The sequence below is a fragment of the Nerophis ophidion genome, linkage group LG12 (assembly GCF_033978795.1).
Source record: "Nerophis ophidion isolate RoL-2023_Sa linkage group LG12, RoL_Noph_v1.0, whole genome shotgun sequence".
Lineage (NCBI taxonomy): Eukaryota > Metazoa > Chordata > Actinopteri > Syngnathiformes > Syngnathidae > Nerophis > Nerophis ophidion.
In genome coordinates, this window is record NC_084622.1 from 46,464,072 (window position 1) to 46,475,608 (window position 11,537).

Sequence of the window (11,537 nt, forward strand, 5' to 3'; positions counted from 1 at the left end):
TGACACTCACTTGTGGCTCTCGCTGGTTGATGGTGGTGGTGTGACACTGACTTTTGGCTCTCGCTGGTTGATGGTGGTGGTGTGACACTCACTTGTGGCTCTCGCTGGTTGATGGTGGTGGTGTGACACTGACTTTTGGCTCTCGCTGGTTGATGGTGGTGGTGTGACACTGACTTTTGGCTCTCGCTGGTTGATGGTGGTGGTGTGACACTGACTTGTGGCTCTCGCTGGTTGATGGTGGTGGTGTGACACTCACTTGTGGCTCTCGCTGGTTGATGGTGGTGGTGTGACACTCACTTGTGGCTCTCGCTGGTTGATGGTGGTGGTGTGACACTCACTTGTGGCTCTCGCTGGTTGATGGTGGTGGTGTGACACTGACTTTTGGCTCTCGCTGGTTGATGGTGGTGGTGTGACACTCACTTGTGGCTCTCGCTGGTTGATGGTGGTCGTGCGACACTCACTTGTGGCTCTCGCTGGTTGATGGTGGTGGTGCGACACTCACTTGTGGCTCTCGCTGGTTGATGGTGGTGGTGCGACACTCACTTGTGGCTCTCGCTGGTTGATGGTGGTGGTGTGACACTCACTTGTGGCTCTCGCTGGTTGATGGTGGTGGTGCCACACTCACCTGTGGCTCTCGCTGGTTGATGGTGGTGGTGTGACACTCACTTGTGGCTCTTGCTGGTTGATGGTGGTGGAGTGAAACTGAACTGAACTGAATTATATTTATACAGCGCTTTTCTCTAGTGACTCAAAGTTCTTTACATAGTGAAACCCAATATTTAAGTTACATTTAAACCAGTGTGGGTGGCACTGGGAGCAGGTGGGTAAAGTGTCTTGCCCAAGGACACAGCGGCAGTGACTAGGATGGCGGAAGCGGGAATCGAACCTGCAACCCTCAAGTTGCTGGCACGGCCACTCTACCAACCGAGCTATACCGCCCCACTTGTGGCTCTCGCTGGTTGATGGTGGTGGTGTGACACTCACTTGTGGCTCTCACTGGTTGATGGTGGTGGTGTGACACTCACTTGTGGCTCTCACTGGTTGATGGGGTTGGTGTAACACTCACTTGTGGCTCTTGCTGGTTGATGGTGGTGGTGTGACACTCACTTGTGGCTCTCGCTGGTTGATGGTGGTGGTGCGACACTCACTTGTGGCTCTCGCTGGTTGATGGTAGTCGTGCGACACTCACTTGTGGCTCTCGCTGGTTGATGGTGGTGGTGCGACACTCACTTGTGGCTCTCGCTGGTTGATGGTGGTGGTGTGACACTCACTTGTGGCTCTCGCTGGTTGATGATGGTGGTGTGACACTCACTTGTGGCTCTCGCTGGTTGATGGTGGTGGTGTGACACTCACTTGTGGCTCTCGCTGGTTGATGGTGTTGGTGTGACACTCACTTGTGGCTCTCGCTGGTTGATGGTGGTGGTGTGACACTCACTTGTGGCTCTCGCTGGTTGATGGTGGTGGTGAGACACTGACTTGTGGCTCTCGCTGGTTGATGGTGGTGGTGTGACACTGACTTGTGGCTCTCGCTGGTTGATGGTGGTGGTGTGACACTCACTTGTGGCTCTCGCTGGTTGATGGTGGTGGTGAGACACTGACTTGTGGCTCTCGCTGGTTGATGGTGGTGGTGTGACACTGACTTGTGGCTCTCGCTGGTTGATGGTGGTGGTGTGACACTCACTTGTGGCTCTCGCTGGTTGATGGTGGTGGTGTGACACTGACTTGTGGCTCTCGCTGGTTGATGGTGGTGGTGTGACACTCACTTGTGGCTCTCGCTGGTTGATGGTGGTGGTGTGACACTGACTTGTGGCTCTCGCTGGTTGATGGTGGTGGTGTGACACTCACTTGTGGCTCTCGCTGGTTGATGGTGGTGGTGTGACACTGACTTTTGGCTCTCGCTGGTTGATGGTGGTGGTGTGACACTCACTTGTGGCTCTCGCTGGTTGATGGTGGTGGTGTGACACTGACTTTTGGCTCTCGCTGGTTGATGGTGGTGGTGTGACACTGACTTTTGGCTCTCGCTGGTTGATGGTGGTGGTGTGACACTCACTTGTGGCTCTCGCTGGTTGATGGTGGTGGTGTGACACTGACTTTTGGCTCTCGCTGGTTGATGGTGGTGGTGTGACACTCACTTGTGGCTCTCGCTGGTTGATGGTGGTGGTGTGACACTGACTTTTGGCTCTCGCTGGTTGATGGTGGTGGTGTGACACTCACTTGTGGCTCTCGCTGGTTGATGGTGGTCGTGCGACACTCATTTGTGGCTCTCGCTGGTTGATGGTGGTGGTGCGACACTCACTTGTGGCTCTCGCTGGTTGATGGTGGTGGTGCGACACTCACTTGTGGCTCTCGCTGGTTGATGGTGGTGGTGTGACACTCACTTGTGGCTCTCGCTGGTTGATGGTGGTGGTGCCACACTCACCTGTGGCTCTCGCTGGTTGATGGTGGTGGTGTGACACTCACTTGTGGCTCTCGCTGGTTGATGGTGGTGGTGTGACACTCACTTGTGGCTCTTGCTGGTTGATGGTGGTGGAGTGAAACTGAACTGAACTGAATTATATTTATACAGCGCTTTTCTCTAGTGACTCAAAGTGCTTTACATAATGAAACCCAATATTTAAGTTACATTTAAACCAGTGTGGGTGGCACTGGGAGCAGGTGGGTAAAGTGTCTTGCCCAAGGACACAGCGGCAGTGACTAGGATGGCGGAAGCGGGAATCGAACCTGCAACCCTCAAGTTGCTGGCACGGCCACTCTACCAACCGAGCTATACCGCCCCACTTGTGGCTCTCGCTGGTTGATGGTGGTGGTGTGACACTCACTTGTGGCTCTCACTGGTTGATGGTGGTGGTGTGACACTCACTTGTGGCTCTCACTGGTTGATGGGGTTGGTGTAACACTCACTTGTGGCTCTTGCTGGTTGATGGTGGTGGTGTGACACTCACTTGTGGCTCTCGCTGGTTGATGGTGGTGGTGCGACACTCACTTGTGGCTCTCGCTGGTTGATGGTAGTCGTGCGACACTCACTTGTGGCTCTCGCTGGTTGATGGTGGTGGTGCGACACTCACTTGTGGCTCTCGCTGGTTGATGGTGGTGGTGTGACACTCACTTGTGGCTCTCGCTGGTTGATGGTGGTGGTGTGACACTCACTTGTGGCTCTCGCTGGTTGATGGTGGTGGTGTGACACTTGTGGCTCTCACTGGTTGATGGTGGTGGTGCCACACTCACCTGTGGCTCTCGCTGGTTGATGGTGGTGGTGTGACACTCACTTGTGGCTCTCACTGGTTGATGGTGTTGGTGTGACACTCACTTGTGGATCTTGCTGGTTGATGATGGTGGTGTGACACTCACTTGCGGCTCTCGCTGGTTGATGGTGGTGGTGTGACACTCACTTGTGGCTCTCACTGGTTGATGGTGTTGGTGTGACACTCACTTGTGGCTCTTGCTGGTTGATGGTGGTGGTGTGACACTCACTTGTGGCTCTCGCTGGTTGATGGTGGTGGTGAGACACTCACTTGTGGCTCTCGCTGGTTGATGGTGGTGGTGAGACACTCACTTGTGGCTCTCGCTGGTTGATGGTGGTGGTGCGACACTCACTTGTGGCTCTCGCTGGTTGATGGTGATGGTGTGACACTCACTTGTGGCTCTCGCTGGTTGATGGTGGTGGAGTGAAACTCACTTGTGGCTCTCGCTGGTTGATGGTGGTGGTGCGACACTCACTTGTGGCTCTCGCTGGTTGATGGTGGTGGTGTGACACTCACTTGTGGCTCTCGCTGGTTGATGATGGTGGTGTGACACTCACTTGTGGCTCTTGCTGGTTGATGGTGGTGGTGTGACACTCACTTGTGGCTCTCGCTGGTTGATGGTGTTGGTGTGACACTCACTTGTGGCTCTTGCTGGTTGATGGTGGTGGTGTGACACTCACTTGTGGCTCTCGCTGGTTGATGGTGGTGGTGAGACACTCACTTGTGGCTCTCGCTGGTTGATGGTGGTGGTGCGACACTCACTTTTGGCTCTCGCTGGTTGATGGTGATGGTGTGACACTCACTTGTGGCTCTCGCTGGTTGATGGTGGTGGAGTGAAACTCACTTGTGGCTCTCGCTGGTTGATGGTGGTGGTGCGACACTCACTTGTGGCTCTCGCTGGTTGATGATGGTGGTGTGACACTCGTGGCTCTCGCTGGTTGATGGTGGTGGTGAGACACTCACTTGTGGCTCTCGCTGGTTGATGGTGGTGGTGCGACACTCACTTGTGGCTCTCGCTGGTTGATGGTGATGGTGTGACACTCACTTGTGGCTCTCGCTGGTTGATGGTGGTGGAGTGAAACTCACTTGTGGCTCTCGCTGGTTGATGGTGGTGGTGCGACACTCACTTGTGGCTCTCGCTGGTTGATGGTGGTGGTGCGACACTCACTTGTGGCTCTCGCTGGTTGATGGTGGTGGTGCGACACTCACTTGTGGCTCTCGCTGGTTGATGATGGTGGTGTGACACTCACTTGTGGCTCTCGCTGGTTGATGTTGGTGGAGTGAAACTCACTTGTGGCTCTCGCTGGTTGATGGTGGTGGTGCGACACTCACTTGTGGCTCTCGCTGGTTGATGGTGGTGGTGTGACACTCACTTGTGGCTCTCGCTGGTTGATGGTGGTGGTGCGACACTCACTTGTGGCTCTCGCTGGTTGATGGTGGTGGTGCGACACTCACTTGTGGCTCTCGCTGGTTGATGGTGGTGGTGCGACACTCACTTGTGGCTCTCGCTGGTTGATGGTGGTGGTGTGACACTCACTTGTGGCTCTCGCTGGTTGATGGTGGTGGTGTGACACTCACTTGTGGCTCTCGCTGGTTGATGGTGGTGGTGTGACACTCACTTGTGGCTCTCGCTGGTTGATGGTGGTGGTGTGACACTCACTTGTGGCTCTCGCTGGTTGATGGTGGTGGTGTGACACTCACTTGTGGCTCTCGCTGGTTGATGGTGGTGGTGTGACACTCACTTGTGGCTCTCGCTGGTTGATGGTGGTGGTGCGACACTCACTTGTGGCTCTCGCTGGTTGATGGTGGTGGTGCGACACTCACTTGTGGCTCTCGCTGGTTGATGGTGGTGGTGCGACACTCACTTGTGGCTCTCGCTGGTTGATGGTGGTGGTGCGACACTCACTTGTGGCTCTCGCTGGTTGATGGTGGTGGTGCGACACTCACTTGTGGCTCTCGCTGGTTGATGGTGGTGGTGCGACACTCACTTGCGGCTCTCGCTGGTTGATGGTGGTGGTGCGACACTCACTTGTGGCTCTCGCTGGTTGATGGTGGTGGTGCGACACTCACTTGTGGCTCTCGCTGGTTGATGGTGGTGGTGCGACACTCACTTGTGGCTCTCGCTGGTTGATGGTGGTGGTGCGACACTCACTTGTGGCTCTCGCTGGTTGATGGTGGTGGTGCGACACTCACTTGTGGCTCTCGCTGGTTGATGGTGGTGGTGCGACACTCACTTGTGGCTCTCGCTGGTTGATGGTGGTGGTGCGACACTCACTTGTGGCTCTTGCTGGTTGATGGTGGTGGTGCGACACTCACTTGTGGCTCTCGCTGGTTGATGGTGGTGGTGCGACACTCACTTGTGGCTCTCGCTGGTTGATGGTGGTGGTGCGACACTCACTTGTGGCTCTCGCTGGTTGATGGTGGTGGTGCGACACTCACTTGTGGCTCTCGCTGGTTGATGGTGGTGGTGCGACACTCACTTGTGGCTCTCGCTGGTTGATGGTGGTGGTGTGACACTCACTTTTGGCTCTCGCTGGTTGATGGTGGTGGTGCGACACTCACTTGTGGCTCTCGCTGGTTGATGGTGGTGGTGCGACACTCACTTGTGGCTCTCGCTGGTTGATGGTGGTGGTGCGACACTCACTTGTGGCTCTCGCTGGTTGATGGTGGTGGTGCGACACTCACTTGTGGCTCTCGCTGGTTGATGATGGTGGTGTGACACTCACTTGTGGCTCTCGCTGGTTGATGGTGGTGGTGTGACACTCACTTGTGGCTCTCGCTGGTTGATGATGGTGGTGTGACACTCACTTGTGGCTCTCGCTGGTTGATGGTGGTGGTGTGACACTCACTTGTGGCTCTCGCTGGTTGATGATGGTGGTGTGACACTCACTTGTGGCTCTCGCTGGTTGATGGTGGTGGTGCGACACTCACTTGTGGCTCTCGCTGGTTGATGATGGTGGTTTGACACTCACTTGTGGCTCTCGCTGGAGAGTGCATCCCTCTTGAGTACAATGCCGCTGAATTGACTCTAAAGAGTAATTCAACAGGATGTCCGGGGTTAATACTAATGCGATTTTGTGAGTCCCGACCTACCGTATTTTTCAGAGTATAAGTCCTTCCGGAGTATAAGTCGCACCGGCCGAAAATGCATAATAAAGAAGGAAAAAAACATATAAGTCGCACTGGAGTATAAGTCGCATTTTTGGGGGAAATGTATTTGATAAAATCCAACACCAAGAATAGACATTAGAAAGGCAATTTAAAATAAATAAAGAATAGTGAAGAACAGGCTGAATAAGTGTAGGTTATATGAGGCATAAATAACCTAACATATTATGGTAAGAGTCATTCAAATAACTACAACATATAGAACATGCTATACCTCTACCAAACTATCTCTCACTCCTAATCCATAAATCTTCTTCCTGGATGTGGCTTCTAAACAACTCTGCCAACTCCAAAGGTATGCGCCGCTTCCTCTTGTCCTTTTCTGCTGCATATTTCACTACATCCAGCTTGTAATCTGCACTACATGATTTCCTTTTCGGTGCCATTTTTCTTCAGCCCTTCTCACTTTTTATAAGTTACCGCCAACCATGAAATGATCCATTTTAATAGCTACGGCAGTAGCATATAGCAGTTAGCATCCCATGACCCACAATGCACTTCTGCCATGACCCTCCCCCGCTGAATTCTTATTGGTTGACGTGTGTGTGACGATTGCTGACATTTTCTGCGTCTCTTCCGCGAATGAGATAAATAATATTATTTGATATTTTACGGTAATGTGTTAATAATTTCACACATAAGTCGCTCCGGAGTATAAATCGCACCCCCGGCCAAACTATGAAAAAAACTGCGACTTATAATCCCAAAAATACGGTACTTTGATTGTAGTGGTTTGCACCTTCCCACAGTTTGGTGGTATGACGTACCTTTTCAGATGAATTTACCTGCTGCTGTAAATAAGCATACCATTGGGGAAAAAATAGTCCAATGTTGATTTTGTAAATGAACTCCATTACAAAGTTATGAACGGTCCATAATGTTTATGATTCCCGGGTGCGGCACCGCTGCTGCTCACTGCTCCCCTCACCTCCCAGGGGGTGATCAAGGGGATGCAGAGGACACATTTCACCACACCTAGTGTGTGTGTGACTACCATTGCTACTTCAACTTGATGCTAGGTTTATTGTAATGGAGAGAGACACTTTGTAATTAAAAATACAGAATGAATAACATTTAAGTTATACATTACTTTGGATTTGATTCACAATACGAAGGTCCTGAGGAGTCAGGGTTCAAACCCGGGCTCGGGATCTTTCTGTGTGGAGTTTGCATGTTCTCCCCGTGACTGCGTGGGTTCCCTCCGGGTACTCCTGCTTCCTCCCACCTCCAAAGACATGCACCTGGGGATAGGCCCCTCCCACCTCCAAAGACATGCACCTGGGGATAGGCCCCTCCCACCTCCAAAGACATGCACCTGGGGATAGGCCCCTCCCACCTCCAAAGACATGCACCTGGGGATAGGCCCCTCCCACCTCCAAAAACATGCACCTGGGGATAGGCCCCTCCCACCTCCAAAAACACGCAAAAAGAACCAGAAGAACCCGATAGGACTCCTTCTTCAGGAGTCCTAGTATATTAGATCATTTTTTTATTTAAAAAAAAACAACACATGAATCTCATTCTTGCCAATTATAAAACAAGTAAATATTATTTTGGTGTAATTACGCCCTTTGACCATCAGATGCTAACATACAATCAGCATATGTCTTAGAGCTTTGACAAGCGGAAATGGGTTAAACTACAGTTAAAATGCAATATATAAACGATCTAGATATTTATAAAAGATGTGTGTAAAGTCAACCAAGTCCTGCCTGCTTATATCTCTCTCAGCTCAGGAGGGACTGCAAAAATAATCTGGTCTACTATCAATCTCAATGTTAGCGTGAATTTTGACCTATCAAAGATGTTATTACCCAGCCTCAAATATTCCACTCTGCAACTTATTTCTAGGACTATTACACATTTGAGCTACTTTTAACACTGGAAAATCAAATGTGTTGCTTCTCCCTTTTTCCTCAAATTAGACTTTGTTAATTTAAATCTTTCATAAATAGTACCTTTTTACATATTTGTCACTCCTCACCCCAACTATAAGTAAGATGATTTTCTCAAATTGTACACTTAAGTTATGTCCCTAAGTTTCCTTGATCCTTGTCATGTTCTGTGGTCACGTTCTGTTTGGTTTCGGACTCATTGGGCACTCTTGTTTGTTTTGGCACCATGACTACCAATTAGTTTTCACCTGTCATGTCACGCACCTGGTTCATTTGGACTCATGCACCTGCTAGTTACCACAGCATTATTTAAGCCCATAGTTGCCAGGCAGTCAGCCTGGCGACATCACCTTCTACGCACCCTTGCTCCGTGCTGATGGTCTATGCTCTTTTCTCGTTCCCCGTAAGTTTTTGTTATTCAGTTTTTTAGTTTGTAAGTTTTGTTTTATGTCCATAGTTTTGCCTTTGTGCAGGTTTTTTGTTTTCAGAACCTCTGTTGAGAGCGTCTTTTGTTTGTTCCTTTTTTTTCAAATTAATATTAAAAGATGTCATTACCTTCACGCTACGTCCAGTCCACTTGATTTGCACCACGGTAAGACAAACCACACCATAGTCCCAGTCTTGGCAGTCCTTAAGACCTTGGCAACGCCAAAAGTTCATTAATTTGATGAGATTTCAACTATTACTCAGGGGTTCAAATCTTTTTTTTAAAGTTACTTTTTAGAATATTTTTGTGAAATCCCTGTAATGTCAGCAGGCTATTAGCCATTAGCATGAACGCCACATGGCGATGTTTCACCTCCAGTAGGAAGGGGATCCATTAGGCCCCGTTTGTAGCGACTTACCTGACACATGAAATGTGACAAACTTGGTTGGAGCACCATCCACTTTGGCCGCCAGGTGTCAGTAAAGTGTTGAATATCCTAAAATGTGTTTTGTGGCAGTTCCAACTCTGACCACAGCGACAATTCCTATGATGTGGTCAAATTATTCTCTGCATTTGAGCCATCACCCTTGATCACCCTCTGGGGGGTGAGGGGAGCAGTGAGCAGCAGTGGTGCTGCGCCCGGGAATCATTTATGGTGATTTAACCCCCAATTCCAACCCTTAAAATGAAATCAAGTCGCCCACTTTGTGGAGTTCATTATCAGATTCAGAGTTTAAAAAAAAGACAGAACTTTTCATTTATTGTGAGTTACAACAAGCAAATTGCACCGATTTTGTGGAATGCTCCTAAAATTCTTAATGAAATAATACAAAAAAAAAATGGGAGAAAAAAGTCCAAAGTACATGTGCTCAAGCAGAAGAGATGGACACAAAGAGCAAGTGAAAGACGAAGTACAGAATCTGCAAATAGATGAACACGGCATCACAGTCAGACAACACAACTCACAATAACAAGCACTCCCTGACAGATTTCTCTATGTTTCTGTCAAGTCCAACATTGTGTGGCTGCTGTCATCTTCTACACAATCCACCTCCCACGGACACGACCACACACAAATGCACACTTTTGCTTGAAGCTCACATTGTATTTTCTTCATATTATCCACACCTGGTGGGAGAACACGTAAGGACCGGGAAAGGCGGAGGGAAGGGAGTCTTTCCAGTCTTTACTCCAGGAGAAAGTAAAACCACAACACTGTTCTACAACATCCCCTTCTTACTCCTTCACAACACTGACTTTAAATGTTTCCCCGATAAAACTGCAGCACACCTCGGGACTTTCAAAGCCCAGTAAAAGGAGTTTTTACCTCAGGCTGCAAGGAGGACATAATGTCTGGGCCCGACACACCCAGGGGCCTGCAACATGGAAATATAGACCCACATAATGTCTGGGCCCGACACACCCAGGGGCCTGCAACATGGAAATATAGACCCACATAATGTCTGGGCCTGACACACCCAACATGGAAATATAGACCCACTTATAACCCACATAATGTCTGGGCCTGACACACCCAGGGGCCTGCAACATGGAAATATAGACCCACTTATAACACACATAATGTCTGGGCCTACAACATGGAAATATAGACCCACTTATAACCCACATAATGTCTGGGCCTGACACACCCAGGGGCCTGCAACATGGAAATATAGACCCACTTATAACACACATAATGTCTGGGCCTACAACATGGAAATATAGACCCACTTATAACCCACATAATGTCTGGGCCTGACACACAGAAATATAGACCCACTTATAACCCACATAATGTCTGGGCCCGACACACCCAGGGGCCTGCAACATGGAAATATAGACCCACTTATAACCCACATAATGTCTGGGCCTGACACACAGAAATATAGACCCACTTATAACCCACATAATGTCTGGGCCCGACACACCCAGGGGCCTGCAACATGGAAATATAGACCCACTTATAACACACATAATGTCTGGGCCCGACACACCCAGGGGCCTGCAACATGGAGATATAGACCCACTTCAACCTGATAACGGACGCAGTAAACACAAAAAGAAGAACAGAGAGAGGAGAGGTTCCTCCGCACAGAGCATAAAAACAAATCATCAGACAAAGATCAACATTTTGGCTAAATATTGATGCTATGATCTCTGGGACGTTTGACAACAAATTAGCACTCCTTCTCTGTGCCTCAAGAGCAGGGCTGGGCAATTTGACTCCTGAGGGCCAAATTTAGAGAAAAAAAAATGTGTGTGTGTGTATATCTCTATATATATATTTATTTATTATATATATATATATATATATATATATATATATATATACATCTCTCTGTATATATACACATACATACATATATATACATACAAACATATGTATATAAATATATGTGTGTACATACATAGATATGTATATGTATGTATGTATATATAGGGTACATTATATTGTGTACATGTTGTGTAACCCATACATACATATATACATGTACGTAACAACTACAGACACTTCAATAAAATTCCCTGACGAGCAGGGAAACCTGTGAAACAGGCTTGTATGGATGATATAGCCTCTGTGTTTTTTCCTGACCTAAAACACACATATATATACATATATATATATATATATATATACATATATATATATATATATATATATGTATATATATATATATACACACATGTATATATATATATATATATATATATATATATATATATATATATATATATATATATATATATATATATATATATATATATATATATAAATGAAGAAAGACTCTCAGCACTCTCCATATG